Below are 24,204 nucleotides of genomic sequence, written 5' to 3' on the forward strand. Positions count from 1 at the left end.
CTCTGCGGGCTTTCTCAGCCAGAGTGCAGGCTCCCAGACCCAGAGAACTAGCATCTCTTAAATGTCAGCCATTGGGTCTCTGCCCATGGAACTGTGGTTATATTGAGAGGATTTGGAAGGTTCTGTTCTCGGGTAACTTAGCTAGTGAAGACTTATCTAGTGAAGACTAGATGAACATACTGATAGTTGACCAATACAATATTTAAAAAAATCTTTCACACATTTATTTTAATGAAAGATACAGAGAAAGACCAGAGCACTGCTCAGCTTTGGCTTATGTTGGTACTGGCGTTTGAACCTGGGCCCTCAGTGCCTCAGGCATTAAAGTCTTTGCAGAACTAATATGCTAGCTTCCCAGCCCACCAGTGCAGCTTTTAATGCCAGTCCTGAACTAGTAGTAACCCTGGAAATACCAAGTGGCTGCCTGTGATTAATTGCTAAGTGAGGGACAGAGGCTGTGATCGCTGGGGCTGCTGAGATCCAGTCTTCATGTGGCCATGCAAATATGTTTCAAATGTTTCAAGCCTCTACTCTTCCTTAGGGACAGGGAGCAGCAGGGGGCTGAGATGTGAGCCTGCTTCCAGGTTGTTTTTTCCTGCCTGAGCATTTCTGAAGAGTCCCATTTGGTTTCTGGTTTAGGCAGAGCTCAGGATTCTCCCAGCCACCCCAGGAGTCCTGAGGCTTGGGGTCTAGAGATAGCTTGCTAGGAGATTCAGAGGCCAGCAGGGAGGAAGCTCACTTCCTTTCTGAGGAGCCTCTCTTGCTGGGGGTTGGGGATGAGGCTGGGAGACTGCAGACCCTGAGCCTGACGCAGCTTCCTGTGAGCACAGACAGGCGCGGTCCCCTCCCTGGTCACCCTCATCACAGCGTATTGGAGGTGGGCAGGCAGGGCTGGGCAGGGCTGCAGTTTCTGGGAATTTGCCCCTTCCCCAGCACCTCTGCAAGAGTTTTGCTTTCCTGGAACACCATGGAGATGATAGAGATGATAGTGTGCTCCCACCTGGGGCCTGCCTGAGGTGCTGAGCTCACCCTTCAGCTCTTGGCTAGCTCTGTGAGCATTTGAGTGAACGCACCCACCCACCTCTGAGCAGGTGGCACCCGCAGGGTCAGCCAGGCACAGGTAAGGGTACTGGTGTGGGCAGGGATATGTGTGCACACTCACAGTACACTCACTTTACATTTTTGTGGGCAGAGACTAAGAGGAACTGGACACAGATGCGCCGAAGACACACAGAAAGACCACAGGCACTTTTGCAGGGATAGACATACGTGAGCATACACACGTGACCCACACGTGGGCTGCAGACCCTGTAGGCAACATTTACACTGTCACAGGAAATGGAACCTCCCAGATGGGAGGAAGGAGAAGTCCAAGTGGACAGACATACGGTGGACCCACTGGAGCAATGACATATGACATTCATGGACACAAGTTATGGAGCCATGTGTAAGTGACTCAAGTACCTGGGCAGACTTGGAGCTGGGCTGTGGGAGCCTGACAGAGATGTGTACTAAGGTGCAGCCTGAGGTGGGAACTGCTGAGTTGACCCTGTCTGCCCCTCTGTGTGGCAGCGGTGTCCAGAGGCTGTCCTATGTGGATAGGGGGTGGTAGTGGTGGTACAGGTTGTGGTACGTGGTGTGCCTTCCTTTCCGGACTCCCACTTTGGGGATCCCAAGACCTAACGAGAGTTGATCTGTTTTTTTTTTGCCTCCCTTGTTATCATTATTGTCGTTATTGCTTTTGTTGTTGTTGGATAGGACAGAGAGAAATCGAGAGAGGAGAGGAAGGCAGAGCAGGGGAGAGAAAGATAGACACCTGCAGACCTGCTTCACCACCTGTGAAGTGACCCCCCTGCAACAGGTGGTGAAGCAGGTCTGCCGGTGTCTATCTGTCTCTCTCCTTCTCTGTCTTCCCCATCTCTCTCGATTTCTCTCAGTCCTATCCAACAGTAATAACAACAGCAAGAAGGGCAACAAAAATGGAAAAAAAAAATAGCCTCCAGGAGCAGTGGATTCAGAGCTCCCAGCAATAACCTTGGAGGCAAAAAAAAAATAATAAGGAAAGGAAAGGAGGAATAAAGGAAGCTTGTCCATTTTACTTTCTCTGAGAAGCCACTGCTTTAATCCTACATAAAATCAGTTCTTTTTTAAAAAAAATTTTAAATATTTGTTTATTTCCCTTTTGTTGCCCTTGTTTTTTATTGTTGTTGTAGTTATTGTTGTTGTTATTGATGTCGTCGTTGTTGGATAGGACAGAGAGAAATGGAGAGAGGAGGGGAAGACAGAGAAGGGGAGAGAAAGATAGACACTTGCAGACCTGCTTCACCACCTGTGAAGCCACTCCAGACTCCCGACTTTCCTGCATGCATGTGGGAGCCAGGTGGGCAGGCGGGCGCTCAAACTGGGATCCTTAAGCCGGTCCTTGGGCTTTGCGCCACATGCGCTTAACCTGCTGTGCTACTGCCCAACTCCCCATAAAGTCAGTTCTTTTTCTGAAGCCCAGGGTTGGGGAGAGAAGCAGTCTACACCAGAGAGCAGCAGTGACAGACATCAAAGATCTCATTGCATAAGGACTCTTTCTCACCTTAGGAACTGTCCTGATGCTGGGAGTTCCCAGCCAGGCACCTCCTCTCCTTGCAGCCCATGGCCCCACTTAGGAAGCTCTGAAGGCCCAGAGAAGGTGAGATTAAAAGGTCCAAGGAGCCCGCATCCAGTCCTGTAACCCAGGGAGTGGGAAAGCCAAAGGTTTATACCACTGAGTGCAAAAACAGGGAATGGGCAATAGCATGTCAGGTTAAGTGCACATAGCACCAAGTGCAAGGACCGGCATAAGGATCCTGGTTCGAGCCCTCCCAACTCCCCTCCCCTGTGGTCCCCCCTCCTTTCCTATCTTTCCTAGAGCTAATGCTGTCAGCTGTTTGCTGAATAGCTCTTGGTATACACAAACTTGTATAGTTTTTGATTTCAGGATGTGAATGGAACTATACTTAACCCCCAGCTCTGGGGTATGCCTTTTCACTTAGCCAGTCATAGGGAGTCTCCCCAGCATTATTATCAGCATTCTAACTACATTCCCTGGGAGCTGTACTCCTGACAGGCTGGGGGATGGGGTGGGCCTGAGCTGGGGCTCAGCAAGCTTCCTGGAGCTGATCAGTTCAGAGCTGGACCTGGGCTAGGAAGGTGGGGCATGGAGGGAGTATTTGGGGCGGGGTGCCTTTTGGCTATGATTATCTCTATTCTGCTCAGCCTGGAGATTGGGGGCTAGCTCAGAGCCTAGATACAGTTTACCACTAATTTGCTATGGGATCTTGAACAGGTCACTTAATATCTCTTAGCTTACTCAGTTTTCTTACCTGTTTATTTATTCTACCCTCACCCCAGTTCTGCTCAGCTCTGGCTTATGATGGTGCTGGGCGGTGGGGGTGAGGGAGACTGAACCTGGAACCTTGGAGCCTCAGGCATGAGAGTCTTATGTATCACAGCTATATTGTCTTCCTGGTCACCTATTATTATTTTTTTCTATGGATCAATAGTGTTTGGAATGGGACAACCCAGGGCTTTTTGCGCATGTGCTCTGTTGTTAAACCACTTCCCTGGACAATTTTTAGATTTTGTACTTTAAATTAAAAAAAAAAATTTTTTTAATATTTATTTTTTTTCCCTTCTGTTGCCCTTGTTGCTTTTTTTTTTTTTTTTTTTTGTTATTGCTGTTGTTGATGTCGGCGTTGTTAGATAGGACAGAGAGAAATGGAGAGAGGAGGGGAAGACAGAGGGGGAGAGAAGGATAGACACCTGCAGACCTGCTTCACCACCTGTGAAGCGACTCCCCTGCAGGTGGGGAGCTGGGGGCTTGAACCAGGATCCTTACGCTGGTCCTTGCTTCGCGCCACGTGTGCTTAACCTGCTGTGCTACCGCCCGACTCCCTAAAAATTTTTATATTTATTTATTTTCCCTTTTTGTTGCCCTTGTTTTTTTTATTGTTGTTGTGGTTGTTATTGTTGTTGTTATTGATGTCGCCATTGTTGAATAGGACAGAGAGAAATGGAGAGAGGAGGGGAAGACAGAGAGGGGGAGAGAAGGATAGACAACTGCAGACCTGCTTCACCACTTGTGAAGCGACTTCCCTGCAGGGGGGGAGCCGGGGGCTCGAACCGGGATCCTTACACTAGTCCTTGCACTCTTTTTTTTTTAAATTTTTATATATTTATTTATATATTTTCCCTTTTTTATTGTTGTTGTTGTAGTTATTATTGTTGATGATGTTGTTGTTATATAGGACAAAGAGAAATGGAGAGAGGAGGGGAAGACAGAGAGGGGAGAGAAAAACACCTGTAGACCTGCTTCACCGCCTGTGAAGCGACTCCCCTGTAGGTGGGGAGCGGGGAGTTGGAACCGGGATCTTTATGTTGGTTCTTGCACTTTGCACCACCTGTGCTTAACCTGTTGCGCTACTGCTCAACTCCCCTAATCTTGTTTTTCTTTTTAAATTTTTAAAAAATATTTATTTATTCCCTTTTGTTGTCCTTGTTGTTTTATTATTGATGTTGCTATTGTTGGATAGGACAGAGAGAAATGGAGAGAGGAGGGAAAGACAGAGGGGGACAGAAAGACACCTGCAGACCTGCTTCACTGCCTGCAGGTGGGGAGCCGGGGCTCGAACCGGGATCCTTGCGCTTAACCCGCTGTGCTACTGCCCAACTCCCTTAATCTTGTTTTTTAACTTATATTTTTTAGATTAAATAAAATTATTTTTATTATTTATTTTCCCTTTTCTTGCCCTTGTTTTATTGTTGTTGTAGTTATTATTGTTGTTGTTGTTTTTCAACTTCTATGAGTGAGACCACTCCATATTCTTCTTTCTCTTTCTGGCTGATCTCGACATGATTTGTTCAAGCTCCATCCAAGAGGAGGTGAAGGTGAATTTATTTTCAATAGCTGAGTAATATATATATGTCACAACTTACTCAGCCACTCATCTGTTGTTGGACACCTGGGTTGCTTCCAGGTTTTGGCTATTACTAATTGTGCTGCTAAGAACATATGTGTACACAGATCTTTTTGGATGGGTGTGTTGGGTTCCTTAGGATCTAACCCCAGGAGAGGAATTGCAGGGTCATAGGGTAGGTCCATTTCTAGCCTTCTGAGAGTTCTCCAGACTGCTCTCCACATGGGTTAGACCTGTTTACATTCCCACCAGCAGTGCAGGAGGGTTCCTTTATCCCCACAACGTCTCCAGCATTTGCTGCTGTTACCTTTTCTGATGTATGACATTCTCACAGGAGTAAAGTGATATCCCATTGTTGTCTTTATTTGCATTTCTCTGACAATCAAAGATTTGGAGCATTTTTTCATGGTTTTTTTTTTTTGTCTTTTGGATCTCTTCCGTGGTGAATATTCTGTTCATATCCTCTCCCCATTTTTGGATGGGGCCATTTGTTTTTCTGTTGCTGAGTTTGGTGAGTTCTTTATACATTTTGGTTATCAGCCTTTTGTCTGATTCTTCTTCTAGCGTTTGCCCTTCTTCCGTAGCCAGTCAACAGCGTCAGGTTGAGCCTGATGTCTGCTTGTTGCTGGCTTTGAAAGTGACTGGGATCCATGTGGATTCAGTCAGCTAGAAAGGATCGTCAGTTTCCCCAATGAATGGGTACTCACGGGATGCACCACGAGAAGGTCGATCCAATGCATCCCTTTTGTCTGATGTTTGGCATGGAAAGATCTTCTCCCATTCTGTAACGGGTCTCTTTGGGAGGTGGTTTCTTTTGCTGTGCAGAAGCATTTTAATATGATGTATGGCTTATTCTTGCCTTAGTCTTCTTCGTAACTGGATTTGTATCATTGAAGATGCCTTCAAAAATTTATATGAAAAAGAGTTCTGCCGTGAGATTATTATTTTTTGCCACTAGGGTTACCTCTGTGGCTGGCAGCCATTTCTTCTTTCTTTTCAGTAGAGACAGAAATTGCAGGAGTGGGAGAGAGCTGTGGAGAGAGAGAGAGAGAGAAAGAGAGAGAGACCTAAAGCACTGCTTCGCTGCTTGTGAAGCTTCCCTGTATGTGAAGACTGGGGTGGGGTGGTGGGTTGAACTGGAGTCCTTGTGCATTGTAATGTGCACCACTGCCTGGCCACTTTAGCTCTTGATTTAAAAACAATTTTTTTTTTGCCTCCATGGTTATCTCTGGGGCTCATTGTGGGCACTACGAATCCACTGCTTCTGGAGGCCACTTTTAATTTTTATTATTTTAATTTTTCTGTAGGATAGGGTAGAGAGAGACTGAGAGAAGAGGGAGAGATAGAGAGGGAGAGAGAAAGATAGACACCTGCAGACCTGTTTCACCATTTGTGAAGTGACCCCCCCTGCAGGTGGGGAACCGGGGACTTGAACCGGGATCATTGCATGAGTCCTTGCACTTTGTACTATGTGCACTTAACGTGGTGCACCACCACCTGGCCCCCACTCCTGATTTTAAAAAAATATTTACTTTCCCTTTTGTTGCTCTTGTTATTTTTTTTATTGTTGTTGTTATTGATGTCGTCTTTGTTAGATAGGACAGAGAGAAATAGAGAGAGGAGGGGAAGATAGAGAGGGGGAGAGAAAGAGAGACACCTGCAGACCTGCTTCACTGCCTGTTAAGTGACTCCCCTGCAGGTGGGGAGCTGGTCCTTGTGCTTCGTGCCACGTGCGCTTGACTGATTTTTTTATTTAATGCTTTTATGAGAAGGCAAAAGGAAGAGACACCAAAGCATTGCTCCCCCATCTGTGGAGTTCCACCTGTCTCTGTCATTTATGTTCCTTTGTGGTGTGGTAGATCAAAGCCAGGGCCTCATGCTTGAAAAGATTGCATTCTGCCCACACAGCCAACTCCCCAACCCCAAACTCCAACTTCAAAATGAATCCTCTAATCTTTAAACTGTGGCCAGTAACCTCCCAGCCTTTGGGGGGTTCTGTGGCAGGGGAGCTGATAAGTGAAGAGCATGTGACTTGGGACCTGGCTCTGCGAGGGCACTCACTCAGCAGGACCATCCTCACAGTGGGCCCATGAGCCCAGCCTGGCCAGGCAGACAAGCAGACAGGCAGGTAGGCAGGCAGACACCTCTGGTTGAAAGCTGGAGGACTTTGTCTTCACACACACACACACACACACACACACACACACACACACACACACACACACACACACACGCCAGCCAGCCAGCCAGCCACCCCTTAGCCATTTAGGACCTCCACACACAGGGTCAGGAAATGGCAGGCAGGGTGTGTGGAAGCTGGGACTACCACCTGCCTGCCTGCTGGGGCTCTGGGAGGGGAGCCAGTGGTTTGCTAAGAATAGCCCCAAATCATGGGTCAACCTCCCAGCGGGCAGCTGTGCGCCTCCCTGGTCCCAGCCGTGGCGCTTGCAGACAGGCCTTTCATGTTTCCTGGAACAGGCACTCAGCATGGGATGGGCCTGGGAGCAGCGAGCTGGGGTAGGAAGATGCCCAGCTGCTCTTCTTCCTCCTTGGCAGGAACTCGGGAAAGAAAAGTCCCAGGAAGCACTGCCTTTGAGGTCTCCGCTGCTTCAGAGTCTGTTTCTCTCTCAGCTTGTCTTGACAACTATCTCCTTGACCAGCTATCCCAGCAGGACCTGTAGTGATTAAAAAACACTCAGCCCTGGAACCACACCACTAGGCCCTGAATTTCAACTCCTCCCTTTCAGAGCTCTGTGCCTCTGGGCAAGGCACTTAAACTCTTTGTGGCCTACTTCCCTGGGTTACAGGCTTAATACTAGTATCTTTATTTCTATTTTATTTTATTTATAAAGAGAAGCATTGACAAAACCATAGGATAAGAGGGGTACAACTCCACACAATTCTCACCACTAGAACTCTGTATCCCATCCCCTCCCCTGATAGCTTTCCTATTCTTTATCCCTCTGGGAGTATGGACCCAGGGCCATTGTGGGATGCAGAAGGTGGAAGGTCTGGCTTCTGTAATTGCTTCCCCGCTGAACATGGGCATTGACAGGTCGATCCATACCCAGCCTGTCTCTCTCTTTCCCTAATAGTGTGGGGCTCTGGGGAACCGGAGCTCCAGGACACATTGGTGGAGTTGTCTGTCCAGGGAAGTCTGGTTGGCATCATGTTAGCATCTGGAACCTGGTGGCTGAAAAGAGAGTTAACATAGAAAGCCAAACTAAGTGTTGAAGCTAGTTTCTTTCTTATACAGTGTCCCAAGGGGATGGGGAGATAGCTTACCTGGTAGAGAGAGTGCCGGCAGATGGGAGCACTACAGCACCTGGGGAGCGAGTACTGTGGTCTCTCTCTCTTCTCTCTCTCTCTCCCCTCCCTCCCTGTACACACACATATACAAATCCTTTACATATGTGAAAATTGACCTGCCAAAGAGAGAGTCATACATCATGAGTGAGGCTCTTATAGTGCAGAAAAACAAAACAAAAACAACAACAACAAAACAAGCAAATACATGTCACAGGGATAAAAGGAGGTGGGAGAATCCTGGGGTAGCATGTGGTTTGTAGTAGAGGCTCAGTGAAGACTACGTCTGCTGTCATATATATATGTATAGCTGGGGCTCAGCGCCTGCACTACTAATCCACAGCTCCTGGAGGTCGTTTTTCCCATTGTTGTTGCCCTTGTTGTTTGCTGCTCTCATCGTAATGCAGTTCTTTCACACCTGAGAGGCCAGGTGCCTCTGGTCTGGAAGCACCAGAAAGGCGGCTTGTGCTGGATTGCTGGCCCTCCTGAGCGCTGGCCCTGCGTTGAGTAGGAGGTCAGAGGCCCAGAGGTGAATGAGGCTCAGCCTCTGCTGGGAGGTGAGAGCAGCTCACCTCCCCATGTCTCCTGGGCCCTTTCCTGGCCTCTGCCAGCTGTGACTGGGGTTGCAGTATGGTTTTTACTTTTAGGTGTTTTTTTGCTTGTTTTTGGTGATATCAGAGAATTACACCTGCTGGCGATTTCATTGCTCAGGGCTCCTTTTTCCTCACTCAATGGTAGATAGATAGGTAGATAGATAGATAGGTAGGTAGATAGGTAGGTAGGTAGGTAGGTAGGTAGGTAGGTAGATAGATAGATAGATAGATAGATAGATAGATAGATAGATAGATAGATATAGGGGGCCGGGCCGGGCAGTGGCGTACTCGGTTAAGCACACATATTACCAAGCTTAAGGACCTGGGTTTGAGCCCCCACTCCCCACTTGCAAGGGAACACTTCACAAGTGGGGAAGTAGGTCTGCAGATGTTTATCTCTCTCTAATTTATTTACTTATTTGTTTGTTTACTTATTTATTTACTTAATTTACCAGAGCACTGTTGAGCTCTGGCTGATGGTGATGCAGGGGACTGAATCTGGGATCAGTGCCTCAGGCGTGAGAGTGTCTTTGCATAACCATTATGCTATGTACCCCGGCCCTCTGATTTACTTATATATTCATGAGAAAGGAGAGAGAGAGAGAGAGAGAGAGAGAGAGAGAAAACCAAACATCCCATCACTCTGGTACATGTACTGCCAGGGATTGAACTTGGGACTTCATGGTTGAGAATCCAGTGCTTTATCCATGAAGCCATCTCCTGGACCACTCTCTCTCTCCCTCTCTCTATCTCCCCATCCTCTCTCAGTTTCTCTCTATCCTGTCTAAAGAAAAGGAAAAAAGAAAGTGGCTAGTGGCGGATTTGTAGTGCTGGCATGATTTGTAGTGGTCAGCTTAGCAGCAATAAAAGAGAGAGAGATAGACACAGAAGGGGAGAGAGAGAGAGAGAGAGAGAAAGAAACTAAGCACATTGGCAAAACAGCTCACTTGAATAGTGTTTCTCTATCTCTCTATTCCTAGATAAAAGAGAGAGAGCGAGACCCCACAACACCACAGCTTCCTCTGTTGCTATGGCACCCCCTATGTGGTGCCAGGGCTTACATAGATGGCAAAGCAGCCCCCCTACTGGAGCTACCTCTCCAGCACCCAGGTAGTTTAAAGGCTGGTTGAGAATTTGCAAGGATGGGGGTGGCTTCCCAAGCAGAGAAATCTGCGCCGAGGGATGTTGGCTTGGTGTGTGTCAGGAACTTGAACAGGCCCACCGTCAGCACCTCCCCGGCCTGTCAAGAAAGACTTTCTGGGAGTCGGGCGGTAGCACAGCAGGTTAAGTGCATGTGGTGTAGGATCTCGGTTCGAGCCCCGGATCCCCACGTGTGGGAGAGTCGCTTCACAGGCGGTGAAGCAGGTCTGCAGGTGTCTGTCTTTCTCTCCCCCCTCTGTCTTTCCCTCCTCTTTCCATTTCTCTCTGTCCTTTCTTTTTTCTTTTCTTTTTCTTTTTTTGCCTCCAGGGTTATTGCTGGGGCTCAGTGCCTGCACTGTGAATCCACTGCTCCTGGAGGCCATCCCCCCCCTCTTTGTTGCCCTTGTTGTTGTAGCCTTGTTGTGGTTATTATTGTTGTTATTGATGTCATTCATTGTTGGATAGGACAGAGAGAAATGGAGAGAGGAGGGGAAGACAGAGAGGGGGAGAGAAAGACAGACAGAGACCTGCTTCACTGCCTGTGAAGTGACTCCCCTCCAGGTGGGGAGCCTGGGGGCTCGAACCAGGATCCTTACTCTGGGTGCGCTTAACCCTCTTTGCTATCGCCCGACCCCCTCTCTCTGTCCTAAGAATGACAACATCAATAACAACAATAATAACTACAACAACAATAAAAAAACAAGGGCAACAAAAGGGAAAATAAATAAATAAAATAAATCAAAAAGAAGAAAGCTCTTCTATACACAGGAGGAGGTGTCTGTCACTCCTACACTGGCTGCAGAGGCAGTCCTGGTTGGTTGCCCTGTCAGAACTCAGAAGCTGGAGGTCTGAGGGATTCCGGTCTCCCTCCTTCTAGGAATCACAGCCTCTGTTTCTCCAGGAACACCCCCAGGTGAGCTGCACCCCTTTGTATTTACTCTCAGCTGGGATGCCTACAGGCTAGCCTTCCCCCTCATCTTGAGTGAACTAAAGCCTGCTAAACCTCCCCTAAGGAATGAATAGCGGATACTGGGATTCCTGGAGCTCCACAGGTGTTTTATGCATTTTCTGTAACTGGCATGGGCTGCCTTTAAGTCCACGAGGAGACCCTGCCTAGAGCTTGGGGCTGGGACAGTAGGATGAGAGGGACATGGGGCATCCATTTTGGGAACTGGGTGTGCCACAGCTAACTGGCCTTGTGGATTCCCACAGAGCTGGGACTTTAGGAAATTCCAGAAAGGGAGTGTGGTGTTAGGAAGGTCCTGTGGCCATGGCTGGGCTTCCTGCCCTCACTGCCACAGGGCAGGGCGGCCACATCTGGGAGAGAGATAGGTGCCCTTAGATGACCTTGACCTTCTGTAGCCTGTTGAGCCCCAAGTCTGCCTGTCTGTAGAGTTAGCGATCTCTATCCAGGCATTTTCCTCTGTGGAGGGCAGTGATATTTGGATATTTTGAATATTCTGCTTTAAAAAAGTTTTTTCTTTAAAGACTTATTTTCCTGGGGTGGCAGTAGGTAGCATACTGGTTATGCAAAGAGACTCTCAAGCCCGAGGTTCCCAAGTCCCAGGTTCAAATCTCCCATACCACCATAAACCAGAGCTGAGCAGGCTCTGGTAAAAAAGAAAGGAAAAAAATTTTTTTTCCTTTTTTCTTTTTTTGCCTCCAGGGTTATCTGTGGGGCTTAGTGCTACAAATTTACTTCTGCAGGTGGGGAGCCGGGGGCGCCAAGCGGGATCCTTACATAGGTCCATGCGCTTTGCTCCATGTGCACTTAACCGGCTGCGCTACTGTGTGGACCCCTCTTTTCTCCTTTCCTTCCTTCCTTCCTTTTTTTTATTTTAATATTTATTTATTCTCTTTTGCTCCCCTTGTTGTTTTATTGTTGTCGTCGTTGGATAGGACAGAGAGAAATGAAGAGAGGAGGGGAAGACAGAGAGGGGGAAAGACAGACACCTGCAGACCTGCTTCACCGCCTGTGAAGCGACTCCCCTGCAGGTGGGGAGCCGGGGGCTCGAACCGGGATCCTTATGCTGGTCCTTGCGCTTTGCACCATGTGTGCTTAACCCGCTGCGCTACCACCCGACTCCCACCTTTCCTTCCTTCTTTCCCCCCTCCCCCCTTTCTTTCTTTCTTTCTTTTTTTTTTTTTTTTAACATTCTCACCCCCCAGCTTGGGTCCATCCATCCTTTTTTTTTTTTTTTTTTTTAGATTTTATTTATTTATTAATGAGAAAGATAAGAGAGAGAGAAAGAACCAGACATCACTCTGGTACGTGTGCTGCCCGGGGATTGAACTCAAGACCTCATGCTTGAGAGCCTAGTGGCTTAGCCACTGTGCCACCTCCGGACCACATCTGTCTTCCTTCCTTCCTTCCTTCCTTCCTCCCTCCCTCCCTCCCTCCCTTCCTTCCTTCCTGCCTTCCAGAACTTGGTTTTGATTTGGGGATTTTCCTTTAGCCATTTTGCTGGGGACACTCCCCAGCACATACCCCTGGGGACTATCTCCTGAGCTGAGGCCTGAGAGGTGGAGGCCTTCATCTGAGCTGGAGTTCAGTCAGGCTTCTTGGAGGTGGGAGGAAGTCTTCCTGGTGGTCATCAGTTCTGAAGAGGCTTCCAGAAAGGAGAGATGCTGTAACAGGCGCGGGGCAGTCTGTCTAGGAGGGTGGTCATGTTGAGAACTGGCTGTCTGGGTAGACTGTGAACCCCACTTCCTGCTGGTTTCACCACCACCTCCCACTCAGAGCCTGGACTTCCTCTTCCTGTCTCCGTGATGTGTGGCTGGCGGGGAGTGGTCCCAAGAGAGAGCCATTTTGTGGGTCCTCCTCGAAACCGATGCTTTGGAGAAGTTGTCAAAGAGTGAGAAACCCTAAAGCATCACACCACCATCCATGGAGTTCAACTTTTCTCTGTCCTTTGTGCTCTTGTGTGGTGCCAGGGATCCAGCCTAGGGCGGCAGGCAGAGTAAAACAGGCGCCCATCAGCCCATCAGCCCATCAGCACCCCCCCCCGCCCCCCCCGCCCCGGCTGACTTTTGCAGCAGTTTCAGGTCTCACTTATGGGATCCCGCCTTGGTGCGGTGTTTGTTTGTGTGTGGAGGCTGGAGATGTCTGCCACATTCCTGGCTTTGCTCTCACCCGCCGCATGGGTCACCGAGGCTGTGAGGCTACACTGTCAGGCTTCTCTCCTTGGCACTGCCATCTGGGGAGAGACGGCTCGTTCATGTTACTGACTTAAGCTGTGTCCATTTTTTTCCAGTTGAGCACTCCAGAGTAGTGGCTTGCTCCTGTCACAGGGAATGGCTTTAAGGAGCTGGGGCCCCTGTGCTGCTCACCCAGGTGGACTTGGCTTGTGACTTAGGACATCACTTCAGCCTCTTTTTCTTGGCTCTTGGGGGCAGTTCAGGGAGAAAACAGAAGCCTGGAAAGGAAGCTGTGCGGGGTAGGAGTGAAGGTGGTTTTATTCATTTCCCAGTGGGATCTCTAGCTTCTTGTTGCTCCCAGGTGGGCAATGCATTAACTTTTTCTTTAAATATTTATTTATTTATTCCCTTTTGTTGCCCTTTTGTTTTATTGTTGTTGTTATTGATGTCATCGTTATGGGATCCTTACGCTGGTCCTTGCGCTTTGCACCATGTGCGCTTAACCCACTGCACCACCGCTCAACTCCCACAGGGGTACAATTTCATACCTTCCCCAAATATGTGCCCTCTACCACAGGGCACAGTGCCCCCTACTTCCTGTTAGCCCCCACCCTCTTGCTCACTGTGACCTCATGTCTGCTGGGAACATGTTTGCTAAAACAGATATACCAACACACACACACACACACACACACACACACACACACACACATTCATTGATGAGAGACAAGGAGATGGAACCAGAGTGTCACCCTCATATATGCATTGCTGGAGATCAATCTCAGGGCCTCATGTCAGGGGATCCAGCACTGTCCACAGCTCTACTTCTCAGGCCACCTTTCCTGTGTTTTGTTTCTTAAATATCATCTGTGAGTGAGATGACCTGGGATCTGTCTCTCACCCTCTGCCTTACTTCTCCTAGCATTATGCTCTCCAGTTCCATCCATGTTATACCTAGTATAAGATAAAAAGTTCATTTTTTCTTTTCTTTTTTTTATTGTTGTAGTTGTTGTTGTTCTTGATGTCATTGTTGTTGGATAGGACAGAGAGAAATGGAGAGAGGAGGAGAAGACAGGGGGGAGAGAAAGACAGACACCTGCACCACCACCTGTGAAGCGACTCCCCTGCAGGTGGGGAGCTGGGGGCTCGAACCTGGATCCTTAAGCTGGTCCTTGCCCTTTGCGCCACCTGTGCTTAACCCGCTGCGCCACCGCCTGACCCCCAAGTTCATCTTTTCTTATGGCTTAATTCCATTGTGTAATACAGTAATTTTTATAACAACTTGATGATGTTTGCTTCATGGACCCTGCCCCTCACTCATATCAAATATATAGTTCAGCAGTTTTTTTTTGTATATTCACAGAGTTGCTCCTCTGTCTCCACAATCTATGTTCACTGTTTCCATTAGCCCCCAAGAGCTTCCTTCACCCATCAGTTGTCACTCCCCCTGAGCCCACTAAAAATGAAAATGTGTACTGATTTAAACCAGAAAGGTTGCTTTTTATAATTATAAAGCAAATATGAAATACTAATAAAACCAGAAAGCCAATCCATCTCAAATGAGCAGTGTGGATTTAGTGGGATGATGGAAGTCACAGCAAACTTGCCAGTGGTGGCTTGGTAGCAAGACTCTGTGTCTTCCTCGTTCCCGGCTCCATCAGTCACATGAGCCAAACTTAACACTGTCAGGCTGCTTGGGTGGTTTGGCTGATTCTGATGACACACACTTGAGCCCCATCTTCCAGTGAGTTACCACCAAGTGTCTGTTTTAGTAGACCACCACTTAACACTGGGCAGGCTGGCCTGTGTACTTGCAGTGTTGGGTAGAATAGTGGTGTTATTGAAATCTGTATGGAGTCGCTCTTAAACCACGCCTAGTAGGAGCCAGGAACCTGGCTTGGATGTCGCCGTCTCTCAGTCCACACAGATGCTATCAATATGAACGCGATTGTTCGCACCGGGCATATCCAGGCTGCTGTGAACTTTGGGGGGGAGGGCTCTGCTCTTCACTCACCCTCTCTCCCGTTTAAACCGCAACCTTTGTGCTGTGGTGATTATGTCACTTGGCCCTCGTGGAGAAGGAACTGGATCATAAATGCAGAACAGAGTTGAGCCTGAAGTTGCATGGCATTCAGATGACCCGGGCGGTGCCTGATCTGATTGTTCTTTTTAAAACTGAGCTGAGATTTCCACAACATAACAGCAACCATTTGACTGGGTATAAGCCAGTGGTATTTAGTAAACCCACGGTGTTGTGCAACCAGCACCAATTTTATTGAGTTCTGACCATTTGAAATGTTTTATTATTATTATTTTTTTTTTATGGTAAGGACACTTGACCTGAAATCTATTCTCACAACAAAATTTTAAATGCACGATGCATGATTATTGGTTACGGGGAGAGTGTTGGTCAAGCAGGTCTTTAGAACTTCACATTTTGCTTAACTGAAAAACTCACACCTGCTGACTAGGGAGTTATTGTGCCCCTCCCCTCCGTCCCCCCAGCTGCTGTCAATCTTTACTCTGAATGTAACTGTTTTGGATACTTCATATACTTGGGGCCATGTGCATGGCACTTAGTGTAATATATTGTAGGTTTATATGTTTTGGAAGGCTGAATAATATCCCATTATAAAGCCCACTAAATTTAATTAATTAACTAGTTAATTAATTAATTAATGAGAAGCAGAGTATATGTGGTGCCCCTCTGGCATATGTGATACCACCTCCTGGGCCACATTTTTCCTTTGTTCATTCCTCTGTTCATGGTCATTTGGGTCGTTTTTACCTCTTGGCTACTGTGAATAGTGCTGCCATGAACACAGGCATGCAGTCTCTGTAAGATCCCTCTGTGTTTTAATTGTCTTGGATAAATACTCACAATTGGGACTTCTGGATCATGCGGTAGTTCTGTTTTTAATTTTGGGAGGAAACCGAACTTTTCCCATAGTATGTCCTTTTATATTTCTGCTAATAGTGTGTAAGGGTTCCAGTTTCTTGCATCCTTGCCAACAATCACTGTCTCTATTTTTTAAATTATTATTACCGTCATTTTTTTAAAAAAATATTAATTTTATTTATTTATTCCCTTTTGTTGCCCTTGTTGTTTTATTGTTGTAGTTATTATTGTTGTTGTCGTTGTTGGATAGGACAGAGAGAAATGGAGAGAGGAGGGGAAGACAGAGAGGAGGAGAGAAAGATAGACACCTGCAGACCTGCTTCACCGCCTGTGAAGCGACTCCCCTGCAGGTGGGGAGCCGGGGTTCGAACCGGGATCCTTATGCCCGTCCTTGTGCTTTGCGCCACCTGCGCTTAACCCGCTGCGCTACAGCCCGACTCCCTACCGTCATTTTTATGACAATCATCCTGACATAACCAGTGCAAAAGCTATGGGGCAGGGCAGCTCAGGGAGCCACAGCTAGGGCTTTCACCCATTAGAACACTTCCTTTCTTTTAGTGCTCACTTGGGCTTCACCATTCCAGACTCACTCTACGAGGTCGAGGCAGAGGGAGAGAGGGAAAGAGACCACAGCGCCAAAGCTTCCTCCAGTGCTGAGCTCAGAGCTACCTGACACAAAAGACAATGCAGATGAGCTGTTTGGCCAACCCCAGCCCAGGGCTCTCCTGCAGAGCGAATATTTCTACCTCCTTCCTGAAACCCTGCTTCTGAGGCCAGCCATGGGACACCCTGTGGGTCTGAGAGTGTCAGGCCCTCTCTCTGTTAGCATGGTAATTGTGGAACTGGCAGTCACTTCTGGGATTTGTTTGAATTTTTTTTTTACCAGAGCACTGCTCAGCTCTGGCTTATGGTGGTGCAGGGGATTGAACCTGGGATTTTGGTGTCTCAGGCATGGGAGCCTTTGCAACCTCTGGGGTTTGAGTGGCAGACAATGTGGCAGCCTGCTTCCACTTGTCCAGTACTCACCCTGTGCTAGAGGGACTTCTCATTTAAAACTCACAGCATTGTGAAGAAGAGCTGCCACCATTTACTCGATTCTGTAAGTTGTTTGTGGGGAGTTTTCATATTGTCAAAACTGACTTCTTGGGAGTCGGGTGTTAGCACAGCAGGTTAAGTGCACATGGCATGAAGCACAAGGACCTGGTACAAGCCCCCCGGCTCCCCACCTGCAGGGGAGTCGCTTCACAAGTGGTGAAGCAGGTCTGCAGGTATCTTTCTGTCCCCCTCTCTGTCTTCCCCTCCTATTTCTCTCTGTCCTATCTAACAAAAGATGACCTCAATAGCACTAACAATAATAACTATAACAACAATAAAAAACAAGGACAACAAAAGGGAAGATAAATAAATATAAAAAAAACAAAACAAAACTGACTTAGATAAGGGGGATGGGGGATGGGCGTGAGACACAGGCCCTCTTAAGCAACTCTGGCTGATGTAAAAAATGCTATAACCTTTTGGAAAAGCATCATGGCATTGTTTCCCACATGTCACTATATTTTATTTGTTTATTTGTCTTTTTATTTTTGCCTCCAGGGTTATTGCTGGTGCTCAGTGCCACTGTAGGAATCCATTGCTCCTGGTGGCCACCCCCCACCTCATTCCATTTTATCTGATAGGACAGAGAAATTGGGACGGGAGAGGAAAGTAGTGAGGGAGAAAGAAAGACACACCTGCAGACCTGCTTTACCACTTGTGAGGTGTCCCTGTTGCAGATGGGGAGTGGGGGATTGAACCCCATCTTGTGTGAGTCCTTACACATAGTACTATGTGCGCTTAGCCAGTTGTGCCACTGCCTGGCCCCCTACTATATCCCCTCTCCCCCCTTTTTTTAAATGCACATGCTTTTTTTTTTTTTGCCTAAGCAGCATACTTTTGGTAGCCTGTCTTTAAGACGCGAACCTGTCAGAATGTGAGACTGTGTGTGTGAGGATTTTGTGGCACCGCCCTGAAGACCACACTGTCTCCTTTCAGTTCCTCTCCTCACACTCCTGGGGCATTTGCCCTGGCCTGGCATGCTTTTGCCACATGCCTGGAGTCTTCTGGTTCTGCAGATACCAGCATAAACCTTCTGTGATTCTTATACTTACATGTGCCCTTGTCCTACCTGACTGACGTTCTTTTAAAATTTTTATTCATTCATTTTTTGGATAGAGAAAGAAACTGAGCTGGAAGGGAGAGGCAGGAAGAGAGAGAGAGAGAGAGAGATTGGTTGATTGATTGATTGATTGATTTACAGCATTGTATCACTGCTTGTGAAGCTTCACCTCTATAGGTAGTGACTGGGCTTGAACCTGGGCCCTTGCATTTTTTTTTGATATTTATTTGTTTATTTATTCCCTTTTGTGGTCCTTGTTGGTTTATTGTTGTAGTTATTATTGTTGTTGTTGTTGGATAGGACAGAGAGAAATGGAGAGAGGAGGGGAAGACAGAGGAGGAGAGAAAGATAGACACCTGCAGACCTGCTTCACCGCCTGTGAAGTGACTTCCCTGTAGGTGGGGAGCTGGGGGCTCGAACTGGGATCCGTATGCTGGTCCTTGTGCTTTGTGCTATGTGCGCTTAACCTGCTGTGCTACTGTCGGACTCTCGCATTTTTAAAAATGATTTATTGATTTATTAATGAGAGAGACAGGGAGAACTAGTGTATCACTCTGGTAAATGCAATGCCAGGAATTAAACTCAGGCCCACTGTACCAGTCTCCAGATCCCTACCTGCCTCACTTGCTCTGTAAGCATGTCAGCCCCTAGTAGTACATTTAACAATATATCCAGTGTCACTCTTTTATTTCTTTGCGGGCCCCTCCCTTCTCTCTCTCATTTCTCTTGTAATACATCCCCTATCAGGGGCCAGGACTCTGCCTGTGTCTTTTACATGGTTGATTCTTAGCACCTACTTGTTGAATAAACAGGAATGCAATGAAATAGCACCATTAAACCAACACACTGGACTGGGGAATTCCTTCACCAGCACACTGGATTGGGGAATTCCTTTACCGAATAGAGCATGTAACTTATCATGTTGGAGGCCCTGGGCTTGAGCTCCAGCACCACGAGAGAGCACCATAGATGGTGTAGCAGTGCTGAAAAGTCTCTCCTCCTTTTGTCTCACAGCCTCCTTTCTTCCCCTGCCCTCCTGCTTGCTCACTCTCTTTACATAAAAAAGAATGGAAACAACTGGGCTTTGCACAAACTGTCGGGCTAGAGTTTTGCGATTAATCGGGAGGGCTGCTTGTGATTAATAAACAAGAACCAGAAAGTAGGAATAGACAGAGCAGATGAGAATAGTAGGAAGAATCTAGGAAATCTATTTTAGACGTGTTGCTAGGGACCTGCAACTTTCGTAGTTTTTGCTGAGCCTGGTAGCTAACATGGAGGTAGACTGAAAATATTGTCTGGGAAGATGGTGTCAGGGTTGAGAATAGGGCTAGAAAGTTGGATTAGGGGAAAGAGTAGCTCCCAAACTTAAAGGAAATCTATAAATAAAAAAAATATAAATATAAATCTATAAATAAAACCATTTACCCCATCCACCTAACCCAGGGTCCATAAAATTGTTATAAAATTATTATAAAATCTATAAATAAAATCGTTTACCCCATCCACCTAACCCAGGGTCCATATATATATATATATATATATATATATATATATATATATATATATGTATTTAACCCAGGGTCCATAAATATATATATATATTTAATTTTAAAAATTATTTATTTTCCCTTTTTGTTGCCCTTGTTTTAACATTGTTGTGGTTATTGATGTTGTTGTTATTGGATAGGACAGAGAGAAATGGAGAGAGGAGGGGAAGAGGGAGAGAGAAAGACAGACACCTGTAGACCTGCTTCACCACTTGTGAAGCTCCCCTACAGGTGGGGAGCCAGGGCTCGAACCGGGATCCTTATGCTAGTCCTTACGCTTTGCGCCACGTGCGCTTAACCCGCTGCACCACTGCCCAACTCCCTACATATTTATATTTAGCACAGGAACCTCTGAGTCCCTGTCAGTTTGAACCCGCAGTCATAGCTGGGAACATTCTAGGCGTTCTCCTTTCAGGCAGGACCAGTCTTCTTGAGTGGCAGAGTAGGATGACCCAGCCTCCCTTTGGAGAGTGGGGGAGTCCTTACCATTGCTTCTTTATAGTGAGGACAAGTTCCTGGAGTGAGCCAAGAGAGGGCTTGTGCTGACGTTCCTGATGGAAATGACCAGTGATGGTGGAAAGAGGGATCTATTAGAGGTCTAGGCCGATCATATCTTTGTGGTAATCCAAGGATTCCCTGACTAGGGCCCTTGATGGTGAGAGGTGGTCTTGTATTAACCAAAAAGGCCATTATTATCTGAGCCACTCTCTTGCAAGGGCTTTTGTAATCTTTTCTTTATCCAATGAGCTTAGACTTTCTTTTTTTTAATATTTATTTATTCCCTTTTTTGTTGCCCTTGTTGTTTTATTGTTATAGTTATTATTGACATCATTGTTGTTGGATAGGACAGAGAGAAATGGAGAGAGGAGGGGAAGACAGAGAGGAGGAGAGAAAGACAGACACCTGCAGACCTGCTTCACCGCCTGTGAAGCGACTCTCCTGTGGGTGGGGAGCCGGGGGGTCGAACTGGGACCCTTAAGCCTGTCCTTGCGCTTTGCGCCACATGCGTATAACCCACTGCACTACCACCCCACTCCCGAGCTTAGACTTTCTACCACTTGCCAAAGTGTTAAGCATCATCTGTTTTATCCAACCGATATTAGGTTTATAAACCCATACTTTAAAAAAGAAAGTTGATGCAAATATACACACCATAAATTTGCCCTTTGAGTCATTAATTTTTAAAACATGTATCTGCCTTAAAATATTTTAATGAGAGAGAGAGAAAGAGAGAGAGAGAGTATGAAATAGAAGAGAAAAAGATTAGACCACTGGTTTATGGTGGTGCTGAACCTGGGATTGAACCTGGGGCCTCAGAATTTCAGGCATGAAAGTCTTTTTGCATAATCATTATGCTGTTTTCCCAGAGCTATTTAAAAAAAAAGCATTTTTACTAATTTGACAGTGATTTAGAATATCCTAAGGTGTTCAGGGGCATAGTTCCACCCCCATGTATGTATATGATTTGTTACAGTGCAGTGACATCTCATTACTGTGTAGTCATCACCTCTGTCCTTATCCAGAACATCTTCATCTTCCCGTGTGGAGCTTCTGTGCCAACTACGCGCTGGGTCCTTGTCCCCCTCAGTCCCTGCTGACTCCTTTAAGGTACCTGATATATCTAGGTTCCTACAATATTTAGCCTTTTGTGTCTGGATTATTTAAACATCTAACATAACCTCTTCCAGGTCCATCCCTGTCTCCAAACTTTCATCCCCTTTCACAGCTATAGTTTGGCTTGTGAGCACATGTTAAAGGCACTTCAGATCTTTCAGTTAGAGTGAGGAGGTCCGCTTGATGGTGAGAGTAGGAATGAGCAGTATTTATTTACACGAAGTTGGCGCTAGCCCTGCCCCTCTGTTGCTGTCGCCTTATGAAGTGTACATACTAGTATCACCCATTTACAGACAAGGGATTAGTTTCAGATGCTCAGTGATGGTCCAGGCCACACAGCAGGCTGTCATGGGTTAGTCAGGACCGAACACCAGGTCTGCTTGATTGCACAGCCCCTGCTGAGTTCCCACCCCAGTTAAGCTTCAAGTTTCCTCCAATCCTCTTTTTTCCCTCCGTAGCTGATTGGAGCTGGTGGATGCCAGCTCCTATTGAGGCAGCCGTGGCAGCAGCCCTTCCTCACTTGCCCCCGATTCCCTCTTCCTGGACCCTGGCTTCTGAGAGCCCTTTTGTAGCTGCCTCCGTGGGCAAGGCGGGAGCTGCGGGGATGTGGGCCTCTGTGCCCCCAGTGCAAGGCTGGTAGGGGCTGCCTGGCCCAGGGTGGCCAATGGCAGGATGTCACTCTTGGCAGCACTTTCCCTGAATAAACAAACTACCAGGAGCTTCTGGATCAAGAGGACAGATAAACAGGAAGAGGGAGAAACTTAAAAATATTTTGCTTTCCCTCCCGTGTTCTGGCATTTTCTCCTTGCCCTTCCCTTTGCCACTGGGTGTTTGGGGGTCCTGGAGCCTTGTGATGCAGGAAAGCATCAAGCCTGGAGAACCACATCTGTCAAGTTTCAGGTGTTAGATTTTTAGATTTTGTTTTGTCTGATGTGCTGGGATGAGCCAGGGTATTGGGCCAGATAGACCTAAGTTAGAATCTTTGATTTGCTGTTTCCTCCTCCTTCTTTGTCCTCCTCCTCCTCCTCCTCTTCCTCCTCCTCTTCTTCCTCCTCTTCCTCCTTTTTACTTTCCCTCCTCCCTTCTTTTTTCCTTCCTTTCTTTCTTTCCCTCTTTCTTTCCTTTTTAATTATCTTTATTTATTTATTGGATAGAGATAGCCAAAAATTGAGAGGGAGGGGGAGATAGAGAGGGAGAGAGACAGAGAAGCACCTGCAGCTCTGCTTTACCAACTGCAAATCTTTCCCCTACAGGCGGGGATCAGGGGCGCAAACCTGGGTCCTTGCACATTGTAATGTCCGCTCAACCAGGTATGCCACTACCTGGCCCCCCCTCTCTTTTTTCCTCTCTCTTCCTCTTTTTCTCTTTTTCCTTTCTTTTCTCTTTCTCTCTTATTAATAATTAATTATTGGATAGATACAAAGAAGTTGAGACGGGTGGGGGAGATAGAGAGGGAAAGAGAGAGACACCTGCAGTCCTACTTCACCACTCATGAAGCTTTTCCCCTTGCAGGTGGGAGCTGGGGGCTGGGGCTTGAACCTGGGTCCTTGCACACTGTAATGTGTGTGATTAACCAGGTGTATCATTGTCTATCTCTCCTTCCTTCCTTCCTCCCTCCCTTCCTTCCTTCCTTCCTTCCTTCCTTCCTTCCTTCCTTCCTTCCTTCCTTTTCCTTTCTCGAGGGTTATTGCTGGGGCTTGGTGTCTGCACAGTGACTCTACCTCTCCCAGGAGCCCTTGTCTCTTTCTCTCCCTCTGTCTCTCTTCTTCTCTGATATAGACAGAGGAAAATTGAGAGGGAAGATGAAGATAGAGAGGAAGAGAGAGACCTGCAACACTATTTTACTGCTTTTGAAGCATGCCCCGTGCAGGTGGGGACCAGGGGCTTGAATCCAAGTCCTGACACACTGTAATTAATGTGTGTGCTCTACCAGTTGTGCCACTGCCTGGGCCTAGATCTACTTCTTCTTTTAATAATAAAAAAGCTTATTTACTTAATTTCACTAAAGAGAGAGACGAACAGAGACAGAGACAGAGACATAGAGACCAGAGCTCTGGCATGTGGTCAGTTTTTATCTGGGTAAGCAGGGCCAGGGTTGAACCTGGGGATTTGTGAGGTGTCAGCCATTTAAGGCTGATGTGCTCTTACTGTGTTGCTTCCCCTGCTGTGTGTTCTGAGTCAGTTCAGTCAGCCTCTGTACTCAGCAAGGCCAGGGGAGCAAGCCCGTGGCAGTGTTGGGAAACAGTATATAGCGCCTAAGAGTCGTTGAACCCTGGATATAGTGCCAAGTGTGTGTGTGTGTGTGTGTTTGTGTTCGTGCAAGGACTTTTCAGCTGCTTCTCCTACAACTCTGAGATGGCTGTGGTCCTTGTCTTCAGGTGACAGATCTTAAAGAGGTCATACACTTCTGTGATGGTCAGTCGCTGGGGGTAGTGGAGCTCAGGCTTGAACCCTGATATCTGGTCCAAAGCCTAGCACAAGGCAGCTCTGGTATTAATGGATTCCTTCCCCTTCTCTTTAGCAGAGATGCCAGTTTTAGCCATGGACAGTGGAGTGGTAGAGTGAAGCCTGCCCCAGTGATGCCAAAATACTAGCTTTTGCTAAGGTGGGTCTCTATACCTTGCGTCTTCCATGTGGCCCTGTTGGGTTGGACTCTGGGCATCATCATGTTTCTCTCCTATTATTCTAGACTGAGCAGCTTATCTTATCCCCCAGAACAAAAGCCTGATTCCCTGGCATAGTCCCCAAGGAATTCACTCACCCCACCCCATCCTGTTTTCTGACCTCCCATGTACTTTAACGCCGCTGGGAGCTCTGCGCAGTGCCAGGCATTTCTCTCTCTGTGCTGTTGCCTCTCTGCCAGATG

The 24,204-nt window shown here is 47.2% G+C and overlaps 1 protein-coding gene across 6 annotated transcripts in view; it reads left to right on the forward strand.

Annotated features, from left to right (window-relative positions):
• The window catches only part of PALD1 (phosphatase domain containing paladin 1), a 91,501-nt gene that overhangs the window by 1,121 nt on the left and 66,176 nt on the right, over positions 1 to 24,204 (forward strand). For 5 of the 6 annotated variants that reach the window (XM_060200244.1, XM_060200174.1, XM_060200111.1 and 2 more), the window contains exon 2: positions 23,860 to 23,962. The gene's annotated coding sequence lies outside the window, so the exon portion shown is untranslated. The remainder of the gene's footprint in view (positions 1 to 23,859; positions 23,963 to 24,204) is intronic. The other variant, XM_060199991.1, reaches the window with a different exon arrangement.

Source organism: Erinaceus europaeus, chromosome 1 (genome assembly GCF_950295315.1).
Source record: "Erinaceus europaeus chromosome 1, mEriEur2.1, whole genome shotgun sequence".
Classification (NCBI taxonomy): domain Eukaryota; kingdom Metazoa; phylum Chordata; class Mammalia; order Eulipotyphla; family Erinaceidae; genus Erinaceus; species Erinaceus europaeus.